The sequence below is a fragment of the Narcine bancroftii genome, chromosome 2 (assembly GCF_036971445.1).
Source record: "Narcine bancroftii isolate sNarBan1 chromosome 2, sNarBan1.hap1, whole genome shotgun sequence".
In the NCBI taxonomy this organism is placed as follows: Eukaryota; Metazoa; Chordata; class Chondrichthyes; order Torpediniformes; family Narcinidae; genus Narcine; species Narcine bancroftii.
In genome coordinates this window covers 366,004,657-366,022,187 of record NC_091470.1, presented here as the reverse complement: position 1 = coordinate 366,022,187, position 17,531 = coordinate 366,004,657, and the positions used below count along the sequence as shown (strand labels likewise).

General features: G+C 41.9%; 1 protein-coding gene and 1 long non-coding RNA gene across 10 annotated transcripts in view; one reads left to right on the top strand and one right to left on the bottom strand.

Moving 5' to 3' along the window:
• stk3 (serine/threonine kinase 3 (STE20 homolog, yeast)) overlaps window positions 1-17,531 on the bottom strand; it is a 564,172-nt gene that overhangs the window by 388,273 nt on the left and 158,368 nt on the right. The gene's annotated exons all lie outside the window — the stretch shown is intronic.
• Window positions 2,084-17,531, top strand: part of LOC138755836 (uncharacterized) — a 32,388-nt gene continuing 16,940 nt past the window's right edge. The window contains exons 1-2 of the long non-coding RNA XR_011352585.1: window positions 2,084-2,270; window positions 12,632-12,675. This is a non-coding gene — a long non-coding RNA (uncharacterized lncRNA). The remainder of the gene's footprint in view (window positions 2,271-12,631; window positions 12,676-17,531) is intronic.

Sequence of the window (17,531 nt, the reverse complement as noted above, 5' to 3'; positions counted from 1 at the left end):
AAACGTTTGCAATCAAAGTAAGAGATCATAAAGAAAAGCAATTAAGAATCACTGCTAGAGTTTGTGTTTTTAAACTGCCAAGTGTGCATTATAACTGTCAAGAATTTTAACAGGATGATTACAACAAAGCTGGCCCATGACAAAACATTAAAAAACTAGAAGAACTTTAATCAACTATTTTACAATCATGTGAATTCAGCCAAACACCACGTGATGTAATGCAGATCTACATGGAACCCCAAAGTTATCACTGAGATTAGCATAAATCAGATTCTCAAAAGGTAACAAACACTACGAGTGTCAAGAGGAGAATTGCCACATATTCCATATAGATCTGGAAAGTAGTTTTTTGTTGAAGTGTATATACAGGAGAGGAAGTAGTGAAATTAATGATTGTATGATATAATTTTTTTAATTTAGACATTCAGCTAGATAACAAGCCATTTCAGCCCAGGAGTCCATGCTGCCCAATTTACACCCCATTAACCTACACCCCCAGTACATTTTGAACAGTGAGAGGAAACTGTTCAAAACTACAAGACAATTGCACGTGGAACATGAAAATAACTCTGATTAAAACACAAAGACCCGCTCATTTGGTATTGATTTGCGATACCAATTCATAAATGCTGGAATGGAAATTCTCATGCAGATTTTAATTATGCACGACTGCACCCCGCATAGTTTGAGACAATTATTATACTTTAAAAGCTCTTGTTGGTTAATTAACACAATCTATGCATGTTACTAATACCACGATAATCTTCAAAATAAACAAAGGTAGCTAGGAACACTGTCCAAAATATAAGCAAAAGCATACTAATGTAAAATCTTCCAAATTAAAATGGTGGACTAAGAAAGAAAAGCTTACTCAAAGAGAGGTTTTTTCATCAAGGTATTAAGGGAATAGTGGAATTGTGGAATCAAATTCAGGTAGGGTCTGGACAGCTGTAGACCCATACGAAGGATAGGACATACAAAAATTCATCACAATACAGGCCCTTTGGCCAACAATGTTGTGTTCACCTGCCCAATTTTCAAGGTTTTCCTGGGTGACCATCTATTTTCCACAAACAAGTTCAATTAAAGTTCAATCTGAAACCCAACTTGTGTATTTTTACTCTAGTGTCATCTACTGCCATATCTCAGACCTGAACTCCTTACAATCTATCATTATGTTGTAATCTCCCATATCAAAAAAGATATAAATCTAATTTTGCAATGGATCACTCTATAATATAAATGCTGCTTGGAGTTACTTTTCAGCTTATACGAAGGCCAAGGGCTGATCATATAATGCATCAACTATTCGTGGACGGCACTGTTAGCGCAGCACTTAGTCCAGCACAGTTACAGCACCAATGATCGAATCCAGTGCTGTCGATAAGGAGATTGTACATTTTTCCTGGGTTTTCTCCACCATTCAAACCCTTCTGGCAGTTGTAGGTTAATTGGGCAGCATGGCTTGTGGGCCAAAATAGCCTCTTAATGTGCTATATGTATATATTTGAAATTTAAATTCATTTAAATTTTAGGCAATTAAAATTAGCAAGCATGATAGCTTGCTAGAAAATGAATTCAAGATCAATTGAAAATAAAAAGTTGCAAATATTACCCATTTCATTTTATATTACATATTAATGTTGATGTACATAAATGACAATGTCTCACCTAATCCACTTAGAAATGCTCTGTCAGTGATTAGCTTTAACGATTTGCAATTTTAAGACTTCACTAATGACTGCCCTCACTCTCTTTGCCCTCATGTTTTCTTTATTCTTTTGTGATGTGAACCTTGCAGTAAGAGAACTTGTCTAACATTTGGGAATTTTTAAACTTTCTCTGAAGAGAGGGTTCCTTCGAATTACAAAATGATTGCAGCATCTGCTCCCTGTGGTCCTCACCAGCTCTATGTAGGAGAAATCCAGCTGGTTCCATTCCCCACCCTTTCCCCACAGCCCTGCAAATTCTTTTAGTTTGAAAATGCTGATCCAGCTCTTTAGTAAATGATACAATTTAATCTGCCTCCAATACTAGTTCTCACAGAGCATTTCAGACCTTTAACTACTGGCTGTGTACAAAATGTGTTTTTTTCCCTTTTGAAGAATCAATTGTGTAAATTGGCAAACTACATCGATGCAACTTAGTGGGCAGAAGAACCTGCATTTGACGTTGTTTCCTCATGGGCTGTAAATAAGCATGAATTAGTTCATCCAGTGAATCTCACTTATTGAGAAGTCATTGACTTGGAACATTAACTCTGTTTCTCAGTACGTAAGTTTTGACTGACATGCTAAATGTTACTCACTTTTAATGATTTTATTTCTATTTTCCAGTATTTGCTTTTGAATTGATCTGTCTCGGCAATTGCACACCCACTGAATAAATCTCCATTACAATTTTAATGTGAGCACCAAGATATAAAACAAAAACAGGTTTAAGAGGTGGTTTTTTAGGTTCAGGGGTCCAGCAAATAAACTTTTAATGGTTAAAAATACAATGGGCAAGGAGAAATAAAATTTAGTTTAAGCATGCATAATTCCATGATATGAAGTCATGAAACAAATGCAATAAATATAACTGAAGAACAGTTGTAGCATTGAGCTGTGTGAATCTGATATTGACTGTGCCCTGTATGTAAATTTGCAAAATGTTTGGTAAGAAGACTTTTCATCCTACATATTTATTTAATTTATTATGAGCCCAGTGAACCCCAAAATCCAGCAACAATCTAAATTCACCAAGACAAATGGTTACTTAAACAAGTCATTTTTAATTTTCTTTAAACATTACAACAAGATCAAACTTTAACTTATTACTATTAACTTAACCCCCTTCTAATTCTAAGTGCACATGTATTTAATGTGCCTAAGTTCAGAAAAGTTCTTTGATTTACAGTCCAATCTCACTTCTCACTCGTCTGATACTGTGCACAAAATTTAACATTTATGAATTTTCACCAAGCTCTGGTGCTTAACGGTAATCGGTTACCACTCAGGAAGGTTCTTGTTGGTTTCAGAGAGATTTGTTGCTCGTTGCACACACAAACTGATTCCCTCCAATCAGCCACTTCAGTGTGTTGCCGAAGAAACTTGCCCCATCAAGGTTTTCCCAAATGATAACCTCTTCTTTTGCAAGTCACCACAGAGTTCCTTTTGTTTCCCTTATTTCAGGTGAAACACTCTAGCCAGCCATTCCCTCTTGTATGGACCACAAGGGTTTTCAATAGGCTGAACTCAGGACTCACAACCTGTCTTCAAAATGGGGTTTCAACAAGCTGCCAGCTTGCCATGACACTCTCAGAGAAAGCCAGTTTGGTCTCTTCTCTCTCACTGCTTGCAATACCACATTACCTTCATAGAATAGCAAACTGCAACCAGACAGATTGCGACACTGGACCCAAACTTCTGAGTTCACTCATCTGTTGCTTTCAAACAATAATCTATTACTCCAAGTCCTTATAGGCATTCTTCAAAGTTTGTGCAAAGGCACACGGAGCTTGGACTGTCTGGCTTGAGCAAAGCTCTGGCATTTTAAATGAGATCTGTTTTGTTAAGTGTTTGTTTGTGACCTACACTACCCCACAATCTATCTCCTTCAAAAACATATTTATATACGATATAAAATATTATATAATCCGTCACAAATCCTCGATTTGAAAATTTAATGTGTAAAAGTAATAATTGCCCGAACCACATTATGTGCAATTTGAACATAGAACATTACATCACAGGAGAGGCTCTTCAGCCCCCGACCAACGAAACACTCTCAACCTTCCCTACCTCATACCAATAACCCTCCATTTCTCTTGTATCCGTGCCTATCTATGAATCTTTGAAATATCCCTATTTTACCAGCTTTCACCACCATCCTTGGCAATGCAGCCATGACTCCCTGTGTTTAAAACAAAAACTTACCCCTAATCTCTTCCCTAAACTTTCCTCCCCTCACCTTAAACTAGGGATTTCCAAAGTGGTCAATATCAACTCCTGGGGGTCGATGAGACTATCAAGGTGCTGAAAAATGCCAGGGGGAGAGGTCCACTCTAACTTTGCCTTTCATAATCTTGTAGACCTCTATAATGTCACCTCTCATCTTTCTTTATTCCACAGAGAAAAGCCCTAAGTCTGTTAACCTTGCCTCATAAGACACGTTTTTGAATCCAGACAACTTCCTAGTAAATCTCCTCTCCAGTCTCTCCACATCCTTCCTGCAATGAGGTAACCAGAATTAAACATATTTCAAGGGTGGTCTAACCAGAGCTGCAACATTATCTCATGACTCTTGAACTCAATACCTGACAAATGAAGGCCAGCATAACATAAGCCTTCTTAACTATCCTATCAACTTGCATGGCAACCTTGAGAGATCAATGGATTTGGACCCCAAGGTACCTATGTTCTTGCACACTGTTAACCCGTTGGACTCTGGCCATTTTTAACCTTTCATAATAAATACTCTGGACTGGGTCCATGGGTAAACTTCAGTATGAGGACCATCATGTGGAATCTATGGAGAGGGAGCAGAGGAGATTTAGCAGGATGTTGCTTGGATTGGAACATAAGCCTTATGTGACAAGGTTAGCACGTTCAAGTTCTTTATTTATATAGCACATTTTTTCTAACTTGCTTTGACCAAAGTGCTGTACAAACCAAGGCAATCGATCAAGACTAGTACAACTATTTACAGAACAACAGATTAAGGCTTTATAAATAAACCACAACTGCAGTGAATAGTGCAGCGCTGTCGGAGATTAGGTAAATACAAAGGGTTTCAGATGTTAAACGCTAATGACAAGGGACGTTTTTAAAGTGGATTTAAAGCAGTTGAGGGAGGGGGCTAGTTTAATGGTCATGGGAATGGTGTTCCACAGTTTGGGCGCTGCAGCCATGAAGGCCCGGTCTCCCCTTTATGTGCACTTAGTGTGTGGAACAGCCAAGCATCCTGCAGTAGATGACCTGAGCTGCTTAGGAACAGAGTAGGGTGTAAGCAAATCAGAGATATGGGGGGGGGGGGGGGTGGGGGCAAGGTCAATGAGGGCCTTGTATGTAAATAGCAGCAGGTTGAAGTCAATTCTGAGCCACACCAACAGCCACAGACAGGCCATATTTGGGGTGATTATGGTCCTTGGTACCAGTTAGGACCATAGCGACTAGGTAGGACTGGCTAATCCCAGTGTATAGATGTTAAGATGTGAGAAGATAAGGGCGTGAGTAAAACTTTCAAGGTCTTTGAGTGAGAGGTACAGTTTTATTTGAACAATGGTGCAGAGCTGGAAAAAGCAGGCCTTCACCATGGCATTGACCTGCTTTTCAAATTTGAAAGCAAAGTCGAATAGCACCCCAAGGGATTTAACATGGGTTTTAATAAGAGTGGATAGGTTACAGAGGGAGTAGTGTAACTTTTTGGTGAAATTGGGGGGGGGGGGGGTGCTGAATAGGATGATCTCAGATTTTGCTTCATTAAGTTGGAGCAAGTTGCAGGCTATCCAGCATTTTGTCTTCTAGACGGTTGGTGAGGTTGGTGATTTTTGACTGGTCATCCGGTTTTAGGGGGAGGTAGAGCTGGTTGTTATCAGTGTAACTATGGAAGGAGATGCCACATTTCTGCATGATATGGCCGAGGGGAGCATGTACAATGAGAAAAGAATGAGGCCAAGGATAGATTTTTCCAGAACCCAGCAGGAGAGAGTGGCTGCAGCAGATGGCTAGTTGCCCATGTTGACCGAGAAAGCCCTGTCAAGTGAGGTAAGATTTGAACCAGCTCAGGGCCATGCAAATTATGCCAACCTCCTGCTGGGATATTTCTCTTTGGAGTGCAGAAGGATGAGTGGATATTTAATAGAGGTCTACGAGATTCTAAAATGCATAAATAAAGTGGACAGCTGGTGCCTTTTTCCCAGGGAAAGAATAGCATACACAGGGGACATAGAATATACAATATAGAACACTGCAGCACAGAATTGGCCCTTCAGCCCATATATTCCTTATAAAAAAAGTACTAAACCCTCCCTACCCCATAACCCTCTATTTTTCTTCCATCCTTGTGCCTGTCCAAGAGTCTCTTAAATGCCCCTAATGTTTCAGCCTCCACCACCATTCCTGGCAAGGCATTGCAAACACCCACAACTTTCTGTGTAAAAAAATCTACCACTGACGTCTCCCCTAAACTTCCCTCCCTTCACTTTGTACACTTTGTTCTTGGTTCGGGCAGCAGGTCAGAGGAGGCACGGCTGGAGCTCGGGTGGCATTGTGAAGAGGAGGAGCAAGTGGAAGATAAGTGATCAGGTAGTAAGCCAATAAATTCTAGTGCTTACCAGGGCTCAGGCCTACTTGGTTCGGGTGACAGGTTGGAGGAGGCGGCAAATGGAGCTCAGGCTGCGTTGGGAGGAGGAGGAGTGAGTCAGGAGTGACGGGGTTAATTGGTCAAGGGCCAATAAAAGGAGGGTAAGTATAAAGAGCGGCCAGCAACAAGCGGCCCAGTGAGTTAGTGGCCTGGTGAAGGAGTGGGGCTTCGAGGTTTTGGCTTGAGAGGCTTCGGCTTGCGAGGCTTCGGAGAGCAGAGGCTAAGTATGAGCATATCGGGATTGAGGTAAGACTGTCACATATTTTTTTTCCTCTTTGTAAGGTGAGGGGAGAGAGAGAGACGGGATATGTGTGAGAGTCTTCTAGCCTCCCTGACATCCACGTCTGCATGAGGTGGGCTGAGCTGCAGCATCTCAGGGACATAGTCAGGGAACTGGTGCTGCAGCTCAATGACCTCGCTCTGGTCAGGGAGAGTGAGGCCATCATTGATAGGGCCAAGGGAGGAGAGTCAGTGGATTACGGTAAGGAGGGGGAAAGGGAAGGATCAGGTTCAACAATCGGTACTCCTCCATGAGCACTGTGGGGGAAGGATAGGGAAAGGAAGAGGAGGGCAATAGTTATAGGAGTTTTGATAGTAAGGAGGACAGATAGAGGTTTTTGTGGATATTATACAGAAAACCAGATGGTGGCTTGCCTCCCCGGTGCCAGGGTCCGAGATGTAACTTCGCATGTCCATGACATTCTAAAGTGGGAGGGTAATGAACCAGAGGTTGTGGTACATGTTGGCACCAACAACATAGGGAGGAAGGAGGAAATGGTCCTAAAAAATGAATATAGGGAGTTAGGTAGGGAGCTGAGAAGGACCGCAAAGGGGGTCATCTCTGGATTACTTTCTGTGCCACGTGAAAGTGAGGACAAGAATAAAATCAGGTGAAGGCATGGATTCTAGTTTTTGAATCACTGGGACCTATTCTGGGGGAGGTGGGACCTGTACCGAACAGACAGGTTGCATCTGAATCCCAGAGGGACCAGGATCCTGGTGGGGGCATTTGTTAGGGCTACTAAAGGGGCTTTAAAAAGTATGGTTGGGGGAAGGGGTCCACGTGAGGGAGGACAGCAGAGAGAGGTTTTCTCGGCAAAGGGAAAAGGCTTGTAGACAAAATTTGGGGGTGGAAAGGCAGTTGATCGAGGAGGAAAGGGATCGGAGCTATGATGGGAAGGTATGACGGTAACAAATAATAGTGTGGACAGTAAAGAGAGGGGGATAGGCAGAAGGTAAAATGTGGGAAATCTCTGAAATGCATTTACTTCAATGCCAGGAGTATTATAAGGAAGGTGGACAAGCTGAAGGTGAATTTGTTTTTCTGGGAAGGAGGCAGAGGAGAACTGGAGGGCATGTAAAGGTGAGATATTGAGGGTTCAGAATCTTTATGTTCCTATTAGGATAAAAAGCAAGGCTAAATGTTCAAGAGAGCCGCAGTTTTCAAGAGAGATTAGGAAGTTGGTTCAAGATAAAAGGGAAGCTTGCATTAAATACCAGAAGCAAGGTATGGACGAGATGCTTGAAAAATACATAGATTGTAGAAAGAGGCTGAAGAAGGAAATTGGGAAAGCGAAAAGGTACGAGGTGGAGTGAAAGTAAATCCAAAGGGTTTTTACAAATACGTGAATAACAAAAGGAGAGTGAAAATTAGAATTGATCCACTAGAGAATCGGAGCGGACAAATGTGTGAGGAGCCAAATGAGATGGGGAGATATTGAATGAATTCTTCTCGTCGGTATTCACTAGGGAAAAGGATATGGAATTGTGTAGGATAAGTGAGGCAAAAGGGGTAATTACAGAAAAAAATGGGATTAGGAAAGAGGGGGTGTTGGAACTTCTGAAGTATATAAAGGGGATAAGTCTCTAGTTCCTGACGGGATTTTCCCCAGGACCTTGAGGGAAGTCAGGGAGGAAATAGCAGAGGCTCTGACGGTATTTTTCAAGAGTCACTGGAGGAGGGTGTGGTGCTGCGGGATTGGCGTGTGGCAAACGTGGTTCCACTGTTTATAAAGGGCTCCAGGTGTAAGCCCAGCAATTATCAGCCAGTAAGTTTGACATCGGTAGTGGGTAAACTAATGGAAAATATTCTTAGAGATAATATGTATAAGTATCTAGAGGGGCAGGGATTGATCAGGGACATTCAACATGGGTTTGTGAGGGGAAGGTCATGTTTGACAAATCTTGTTGAATTTTTTGAGGAAGTGACTAGAAAGGTTGATGAAGGTAGAGCAGTAGATGTGGTCGATCTGGATTTCAGTAAGGCTTCCAAGAAGGTTCCACATGGAAGATTGGTGAGGAAGATTCAGGCACTAGGGATTAATGTTGAAATAGTCAGATGGATTCAACAGTGGCTAGAAGATAGGCGCCAGAGAATCATGGCGATCGGTGTTGAGTTCCTTGTTGTTCGTCATTTACATTAATGATTTGGATGATGGAGTGGTAAATTGGGTGAGTAAATATGCAGTCGATACAAAAATAGGGGAGTTGTGGATAGTGAGGATGGTTTTCATGGACTGTAGAAGGATTTTAACTGCTTAGAAGAGTGGGCTGAAAGGTGGCAGATGGAGTTTAATGTCGATAAGTGTGAGGTGCTTCATTTTGGAAAGAATAACCAAAATAGAATGTATGCAGTGAAGGGGAGGGCATTGAAGACTGCAGAGGAACATCGTTCTTTGAAAGTGGATTCTCATGTAGATAGGGTGGTGAAGGTTTTTGGTATGCTGGCCTTTATAAATCATAGCATAGAATATAGGAGCTGGGAGGTTTTGTTGAGACTGTTCAAGGCATTGGTGAGGCCACGTTTGGAATAATGTGTACAGTTCTGGTCCCCAAATTATAGGAAGGATATCTATAGAGAGAATGCAGAGATTTACTAAAATGTTGCCAGGATTGCAGTATCTAGAATACAGAGAAAGATTGAGTAGACTGGGTCTTTATTCATTGCAGCGTAGAAGGTTGAGGGGGGATTTGATAGAGGAATATAAAATTATGAGAGGAATAGATTAGAGTAAATGTGAATTGGCTCTTCCCCTTGAGGGTAGGAGAGATTGGAACAAGGGGTCATAAGTTAAGGGTTATGGGGAAAAACTTTAGAAATAACATCAGAGGAAGCTTCTCTACTCAGAAAGGGGTGGTTGAGTGGAATGACCTTCTGGAAGAGGTGGCTGCAAGCAGGGTCAATTTTGTCATTTAAGAGAAGGTTGGATGAGTGCATGGATGTGAGGGAGTTGGAGGGTTATGGGCAGGGAGCAGTTAGGTGGAACTAGTGGAGTTCACTTAAATCAGTGCGGTCTAGCAGTGCCAATATGGCCTTTTTTCCATACTGTAATTGTTATATGGTTATATGTCCTCTGGTGTTTGCTATTCCTGCCCTGGGAAACAGGCGCTGGCTGTACACCTATCTATGCTGCTCATAATTTTGTAGACCTCTATTAAGTCTCCTGTCATCCTTCTCCGCTCCAAAGAGAAAAATCCCAGCTCTGCTAACCTTACCTTATAAGACATCTCTACAAAGTGAAGGGAGGAAAGTTTAGGGAAGACATCAGGGCTAAGTTTTCTTTTTACACAGAGTTGTAAGTGCCTGGAATGGTTTGCCAGGGATGATGGTGGAGGCTGAAACATTAGGGGCATTTAAAAGACTCTTAGACAGGCACATGGATGGAAGAAAAAGAGGGTTATGAGGTAGGAAGGATTTAGTACCTTTTATTTGGTAGGAATATATCAGCACAACATCGAGGGCCAAAGTGCCTGTACTGTGATGAAATGTTCTATGTTCTCTGTTAAACCTGTGCCTTCCAGTTCTAGATTTCCCTGCCTTAGGATAAAGAGTCTGTCTATCCATCTTATCTTTGTCCTTCAAAGGTTAATAAAAGTCATCTTCCTTTATTCGAGTGAGAATAATTCCAGCATTTCCTTTTATCATTCCTTATAATTACTGCCCTCCATTTCATGCAACATTTTGGTGAATATCTTTTGCACTCTCTCTTTTGTTACTACATCCTTCCTGTAATGTGATAACTAGAACTGCATACAGTATTCCAGGTATGGTCCAACCAATATTTTGTATAACTGCAGCACAAGTCCCAACTTTTATACTCAACACCTCAATCCAAGGAGGCAAGCAAGTGGAGAAACAAAATACCACAGATGCTGGAATTTGGAATAAAAAAAGTCTCCAAGAGTGAAAGAACTCAGAGGGTCAAATTGATGGCATGTCAGTTCCAGTCCTGGCATCAGGACTGATGCATATCAAATTCTTTTGCATTCCACTATTCACCTGTAGCTCCACTGTCAGGGAGCTTTGAATTTGCTATGATTGAGCTAGTTCAGTAAGGAATAGGTCCCCTCAGGGACTAGGAGGAGGTGGTCCATACATGCAGAAGAAGTGAGGGAGAAAAACAAAAACTTCTCAGTATTTCAGTAGGGAAAAGGGCATGGCAACTGGAGAGTTAAGGGAAGCATATACTGATATTCTAGAGTACATCTGTATCAACAAAGTGGATGTGCTGCAAATATTGGTGCGCTGAGGGTGGTTAATTCCCCAGGGCCTGATAGGATCTATCCCACATCACCAAAGGAAAAACAGGAGATTCTGGGGCACTGATAGAGATTTTTGCATCTTCATTAGCCATGAAGACGAGATAGCTGATGTGGTCCCCTTGTTCCAAAAGATCAGTAGGAATGAGCTTGGAAGCAATAAGCCTGCTGAGCCTTAAATAAGTAGGTAAGGAAACCTGTTTGTGAAGATTCTAAGGGGCAGAATTTATGTTCACATGGAAAAGCAAGGACTGATTAGGATAAGAGAGGATGATTTGTGCAGGGGAGATCATGTCTCACAAATCTGTTTCAGTATTTTAGATGACGAGGAAAATTGTTGAAGGCAAAGCAATTGGCATACTTTACATGGACTTTAGCAAAGTCCCACACAGTAGGCTGGTCCAGCAAGTTAAGGTGCAAGGGATCTAAGGCATGTCAACAAATTGGATCCAAAATGGACTGAATGATGGGAGGCAGAGGATAATGGATAGTGAATGGGTGTTTTCCTTAAATAGATATTTTACAAGAATTGTAAATCACATATCAGTGGTCTGTCCTTTTTTGTTCGCAATAGAACATGGATGTAAACTTAGGGTGTATGATTAACAAGTTTACAGAGTATATAGTATTTAAGGAAGTGGAAGTCAATGTTCAAAGATAGTGCTCAGACGGATTATAAAATCATTACAACACGAAATGTAGGCAAAGCGGACCAGAATTTGTACATTTGTGATAATACTTTTTCCAAGGATTTACCGTAAATATTTGTATATAATGCAAACCCCCCCCCCCCCCATTTTTGAGGGGAAAAAGGGAGAAAAATTTTACCCCCGTGTATAATGTGTCTCCCCCTCCCCTCGCCCGCCCAAGTTGCACTGTCATCTCTCCCCATTCACCCACCCAAGTCGCGCTGCCGTCTCTCCCCCCTCGCCCGCCCGAGTAGCGCTGCCGTCTCTCCCCCCTCGCCCACCCAAATTACGCTGGTGTCTCTCTTCTCCCTCACCCGCCCGATTCGCACTGGCATCTCTTCTCCCCCTCCCGATCAGCAGTACCATCTCTCCCCCCCATCCCCCACTCCACCCAACCTAGTTCACTGCCATCAATATAGGCAGCTGCTGATAATCTTACTTATCGTTAAACCTGGCAGAAAAAATTGTTAAAATAATAACCTCGTGTATAATGCAACCCCCACCCCCCCCCCCCCCGGCCCCTACATAGAGCTCGACTTTCGGTACAAAATTTTTCGCATTATACATTAATATTTACGGTACTTGCTACATGTAATTATACATTGATCCTGATATATAATTTATACTTAGTTTCTAGCTCTCATGAAGTGTGGTGTAGGCTGTGGTAATACAAAAAGACCAAGTGATCAAGCAAAAAAAAATACACAAAGGAGAGAGAGGAAAGACCAACAGAAGCCAAAAATGAACCTCTCTGCTGTCGACTTGGAATTAGATTTGACAATCCCAAACAATGAATTTTTTTAATTAATTTCCACCACATGTAGATAAATGTTATAAAGTATTACAAGTAAGCAAAAAAATCTCACCTCTGTCTCTTTGTTGAATGTCTTTTTGGTCTCAGTCTCTGAAATATGCCAAAGTTACTTATATTCCTTACTGTTGCTCAGAGTTCATATGTCTACTTTTCTTCCTGTGTGTGATGATTTATATTTCTCGATATTAAATTTCAATTGCCACAAATCTAACCACTGACATATTTTGGTTAATTCATTTTGCAGATCTGTGGTTGCCTCCAGAAATCCTATCATCCTCCACAAATTTGGTATGATTTGTTCACTTAGTTATTATTTGTTTTAAGTTTCTGAACCCATGTTAATTTGTGTAGAAACAGGAGAAGTTCTGACATGAATCAGGCCTTTGAAGTGTTAGATTTATGACATCTCAACCATTTTATGGAGTGGATTCAAACCAAACTGTGAGATCAATTTACAGTTGGGAAACGGTAAACTCTAAACAGTATCAAGGTCCTGTAAACAATAGAGCAATCTTGTTCTCTTCATATCACTAAATTCTGTTTAGTATATTCATATATTCTCAGATCACATTTGCTAACATTACGAGGTTGATCATCAACCGTTAGGATACTGGTACAGATTCATCTCATCATATCTATGGTTAAGATCACATTTAATGATATAATCTGGTGCACAGTGATATTTCTGCATTTGGCAACATGTTCACTTGGAAAGTGTGACCAACAATCAGTGTTTTCCATTAGCATAATGTTATGAGCTGTGACATATGATGTTATATTTTATATTGTATATAGATATGTTTTAAAGGAGATAAATTGTGCCAGTTTTTTTAGTGTAGGTCACATACTAACACTTCAAAACAGATCCCATTTAAAATGCCAGAGGTCTGCTCAAGCCAGACAGTCCTGGCTACGGGTGGCTTTGCAAAAACTTTGAATAATGCCTATAAGGACTTCAGAAGTAGGTGTTAATTGGACATGCTGTGGAGTAATGGATTATTGTTTTGGAAAACAACAGAAAAACAAACTCAGAAGATGAGGTCCGGAGCTGCAGTCTGTCTGAGTGCAGTCGGCTGTTCCAAGAGGACCATGTGGTTTTCTCTTAGTAAGAGAGAGAGTTCAGTTCTTCAGAACAGCAGCAGCTGGGACTGGAACATGACAAGCTGGCAAACTTGTGGAAAAACCACAATTTGAAGATGGGTTGTGAGTTCTTAGTTCAGCCTGGTCACAGCCCTTGTGGTCCATACAACAGGAGAGGACTGGCTGCATAATGTTTCACTTGAAACCAAGAAGGAACTCTGTGGTAACCTGAAAGAAAGAGTTATTATCTGGAAAACCCTGATGGGGCAAGTTTCTTCGGCAAGACACTGAAGTGGCTGATCCAAAGGAATCAGTAATGTGTGTGTCCAACGAGCAACAAATCTCTCTCTGAAAACCAACAAGAGCCTTCCTGAACGGTAACCATTTACTTTTTTCAAGCACTAAAGCTTGGTGAAATTCATAAATGTTAAATTCTGTGCCGAGTATAAGAAATGCTTGCAACCAGTTAACTTGGAGGAGTGAGAAGTGAGATTGGACTGGCAATTAAAGAACTTTTCTGAACTTATATACACATTACATACACATGCGCTTAGAATTAGAAGGGGGTTAAATTAAGTAAATAGTAATGTTAAAGTTTGATCTTTTTTATGTTTAAGATAATTAAAAGTAACTTTTGTTTAAGTAACCATTTGCCTTGGTGAACATCTATTACTGCTGGGTTTTGGGGACCTCTGGGCTCATAACAGAGCCCAAAGGACTCAAAAACCAACACCAACAGAAATGCACCAAGACAATGGCTACTTAAACAAAATGGTTTTTATTTTCTTAATACATAATAATAAGAGCAACTCTTAACTTATTACTATTAACTTAACTGAACCCTTTTCTAATTCTAAGTGCACTCATGTAATGTTTATGTGTTCAGGAAAGTTCTTTTTCACTGACCCTTTTCACTTCTCCAAATTCACTGGTATCTTCCATACTGTGCACAGAATTAAACAGATACTATATTCACCAAACTCTGGTGTTTTAACTTAAGATGTTACCACTCAGGAAGGTCATTGTTTGTTTCAGAGAGATATTCGTTTTTCGTTAGACACACAAACTGATCTTCTTCAATCAGCATTTGAAGTATCTTATTGAAGAAACACCCCCTCTTGGGTTTTTCCAAAAGATAACCTCTTCTTCCAGGTGACCACAAAGAGTTCTTCTTATTCCCCTATTTCAGGAGAAACACAATAACCAGCCGCAACCTCTGCAATTGACTGCAAAGATTTAGAATACCCGCCTTGAAATGGGGTTGTGCAGCAGGTCTGCCAACTTGCAGCCTTCACCACAAATTGCTGCAGAATACTCAGCTCTTCGCCCATTCCCCCCCCCCCCCCCAAAAATGGATGTTTTCTCAGTTTGCAAAACCACATAACCCTTCCCAGGACAACAAACTTCAATCAGAAATTTAAAACTCTGGCACCAGTCTAGCAGCCTGGACACTGTTCAAACATGCTGGTCCATTAACACCTACTTGAGAAACTCTCACAAGCACTTCCCATTGTTTCTGCAAAGCCAAATGCAGACACGAAGTCTGCTCTTGCATTGCTCTTGCATGGCAAATGAGATGTTTGTGAAATGTGACCTAATAACTAAACTTCACAATCTTATCCTTTTAAGATATATTTTATCATAATTTTATTAATTTATTCCGTAACAGTAGTGATTCCCAAAGTGAGCAGTGCCGCCCCCTTGGGGGCAGTGGAAAGATTGAAGGGGGCAGAGAAGAAAAAGAGGGCAGTCAGGGAGTAGTGAGGAAAAGAGGGGGGGGGGGGGGGGGGAACACTGTCCAAACTTTTGTTTGTATCTTGGTTACATGGCCTAGGATATTGGGCCACTAAATTCCCGGCCGGGAAATGACGGGTGAACAAATCCGCTGGGAGATCCGTCACCATACACTGGTTCACCCCTTTTGTCACTGCAGCTCCACCATTGCTTCCTGCAGGACATTAATGGATGCATGCGAGGCCTCAGTGTTGCCTGGAAGAGACACAGATGGAGTATGGCCCAACTGGCGCCCTTTGCAGATGGATCCCACTCCATCGCTCAAATTCCCTACACAATGCTCCTTCCAAGTCCTTAGTTAGCCCTATATTCTTTACTACCTTCTGGGCCTGAACATGCACAGCCTTCTCCAAGTACTCCAGCCCTTCCAGAAGTCTCCCTCGCTATCTTACCAACTGTTAGACAGATTAAAGACAATACAATCCCCTTCAGATAGGGAAGGATGGTGGTAACCAGGTGTCCCGCCCCTGCACGCACATTTTGTCCAGTAACTAGAGCCCAGTCACTAAGGGTCCTAATCATATCCTCTGCCATATGCCACTCTGCCTGTGATTGTAAATCCCACTGTAGCAAGGAGGAGCCCAACACCTGGACAGCAGCTTCTTCCTGGATCCACAGGGATGTGTTACCATCCATGGCCTTAGACAACATCTGCAGGCCGTTTTTCATGGCTTCCGGACTGGATAACCCACCAATGGAGAGAGATTTGTTGCTCATTGAACACACACATTACTGATTCCTTTGGATCAGCCACTTCAGTGTCTTGCCGAAGAAACTTGCCCCATCAGGGTTTTCCAGATGATAACTCTTTCTTTCAGGTCACCACAGAGTTCCTTCTTGGTTTCTCTTATTTCAAGTGAAACATTATGCAGCCAGTCCTCTCCTCTTGTATGGACCACAAGGGCTGTGACCAGGCTGAACTAAGAACTCACAACCCATCTTCAAATTGTGGATTTTCCACAAGTTTGCCAGCTTGTCCTGTTCCAGTCCCAGCTGCTGCTGTTCTGAAGAACTGAACTCTCTCTCTTACTAAGAGAAAACCACATAGTCCTCTTGGAACAGCCGACTGCACTCAGACAGACTGCAGCTCCGGACCTCATCTTCTGAGTTTGTTTTTCTGTTGCTTCCAATGAAGTATGTTCATGCTGGTACCTAATCGCATCCCAGATCTGGAGCAGCCATGTGGCCACAGTTCAAACTACCAAACATTGACCAGGCTGCAAGCTAACTGCGTGCCTTCATTGGCCCAGTTTTCCCCATCAGGGAGCAACACTGCTGCAGCATTTACACCTCAAATTTTAAGTGGGTGAACTCATGTTCCTTTCGTCGCAAGGCTTCATGTTGGTGCTGCAGGAAGACTGTCAGCACCAAACGTTCCCTCTACGGCTCCCCCTAACATCCTGTGAACTCTGATTATTTGAGGAGAGACACAAGATGGTGGCCAATCTCCTCCCCTTACAAGTCCACACTATCTGACCATTCCATCTGCTTGTGATGCTGGCCAGACTGCAAAGCCAAGCAGTATCTCTGATCGACCAGGACACTCTGTACCCTGTACACGTAGGGCCCTTCATTTTAACCTTTTGCCAGAACCTCGCTCCCACCCAATTGCCCAGTTGTTTTTCCCTGAACCATTCTCTTTGTGCCAATCTGTGGTAGGAAATCAAGTTTGAAGGGTTCAAATGGTGTCAGTACAAAACGATGAACTTTATTTACACACGACACCAAAACATAACAAGAAGCACACATACTCCGCCATACAAACCTGTAATGTTCTAATACAAGTTTGTAAAACAATACCAATGTTAATTTGTAGGTTCATACAATCAGTAGCTACCACCCGTATTACAACAAGCAGGCACCGCACACCAATTAACAAGGTGATGTGTATCTATCTACAAGTTCAAAGGGCGAGTCACAATAATTGTTTTTTTTAAATTTGCAGTATACCTAATACCAAGAAAGGTGTGTGTGCGCGTGCATCTGTCTGTGTGTGTGTGTGTGTGTGTGTGTGTGTGTGTATCTGTGTATCTGTGTGTGTATCTGTCTGTGTGTGTGTGTGTGTGTGTGTGTGCATCTGTCTTTGTGTGTGCATCTGTGTGTGTGTGTGTGTGTGTGTGTGCATCTGTGTGTGTGTGTGTGTGTGTGTGTGTGTGTGTGCATCTGTGTGTGTGTGCATCTGTCTGTGTGTATGTGCGTGCATCTGTCTGTCTCTGTGTGTGTGTGTGTGTGTGCATCTGTCTTTGTGTGTGTATGTGTGTACATGCACT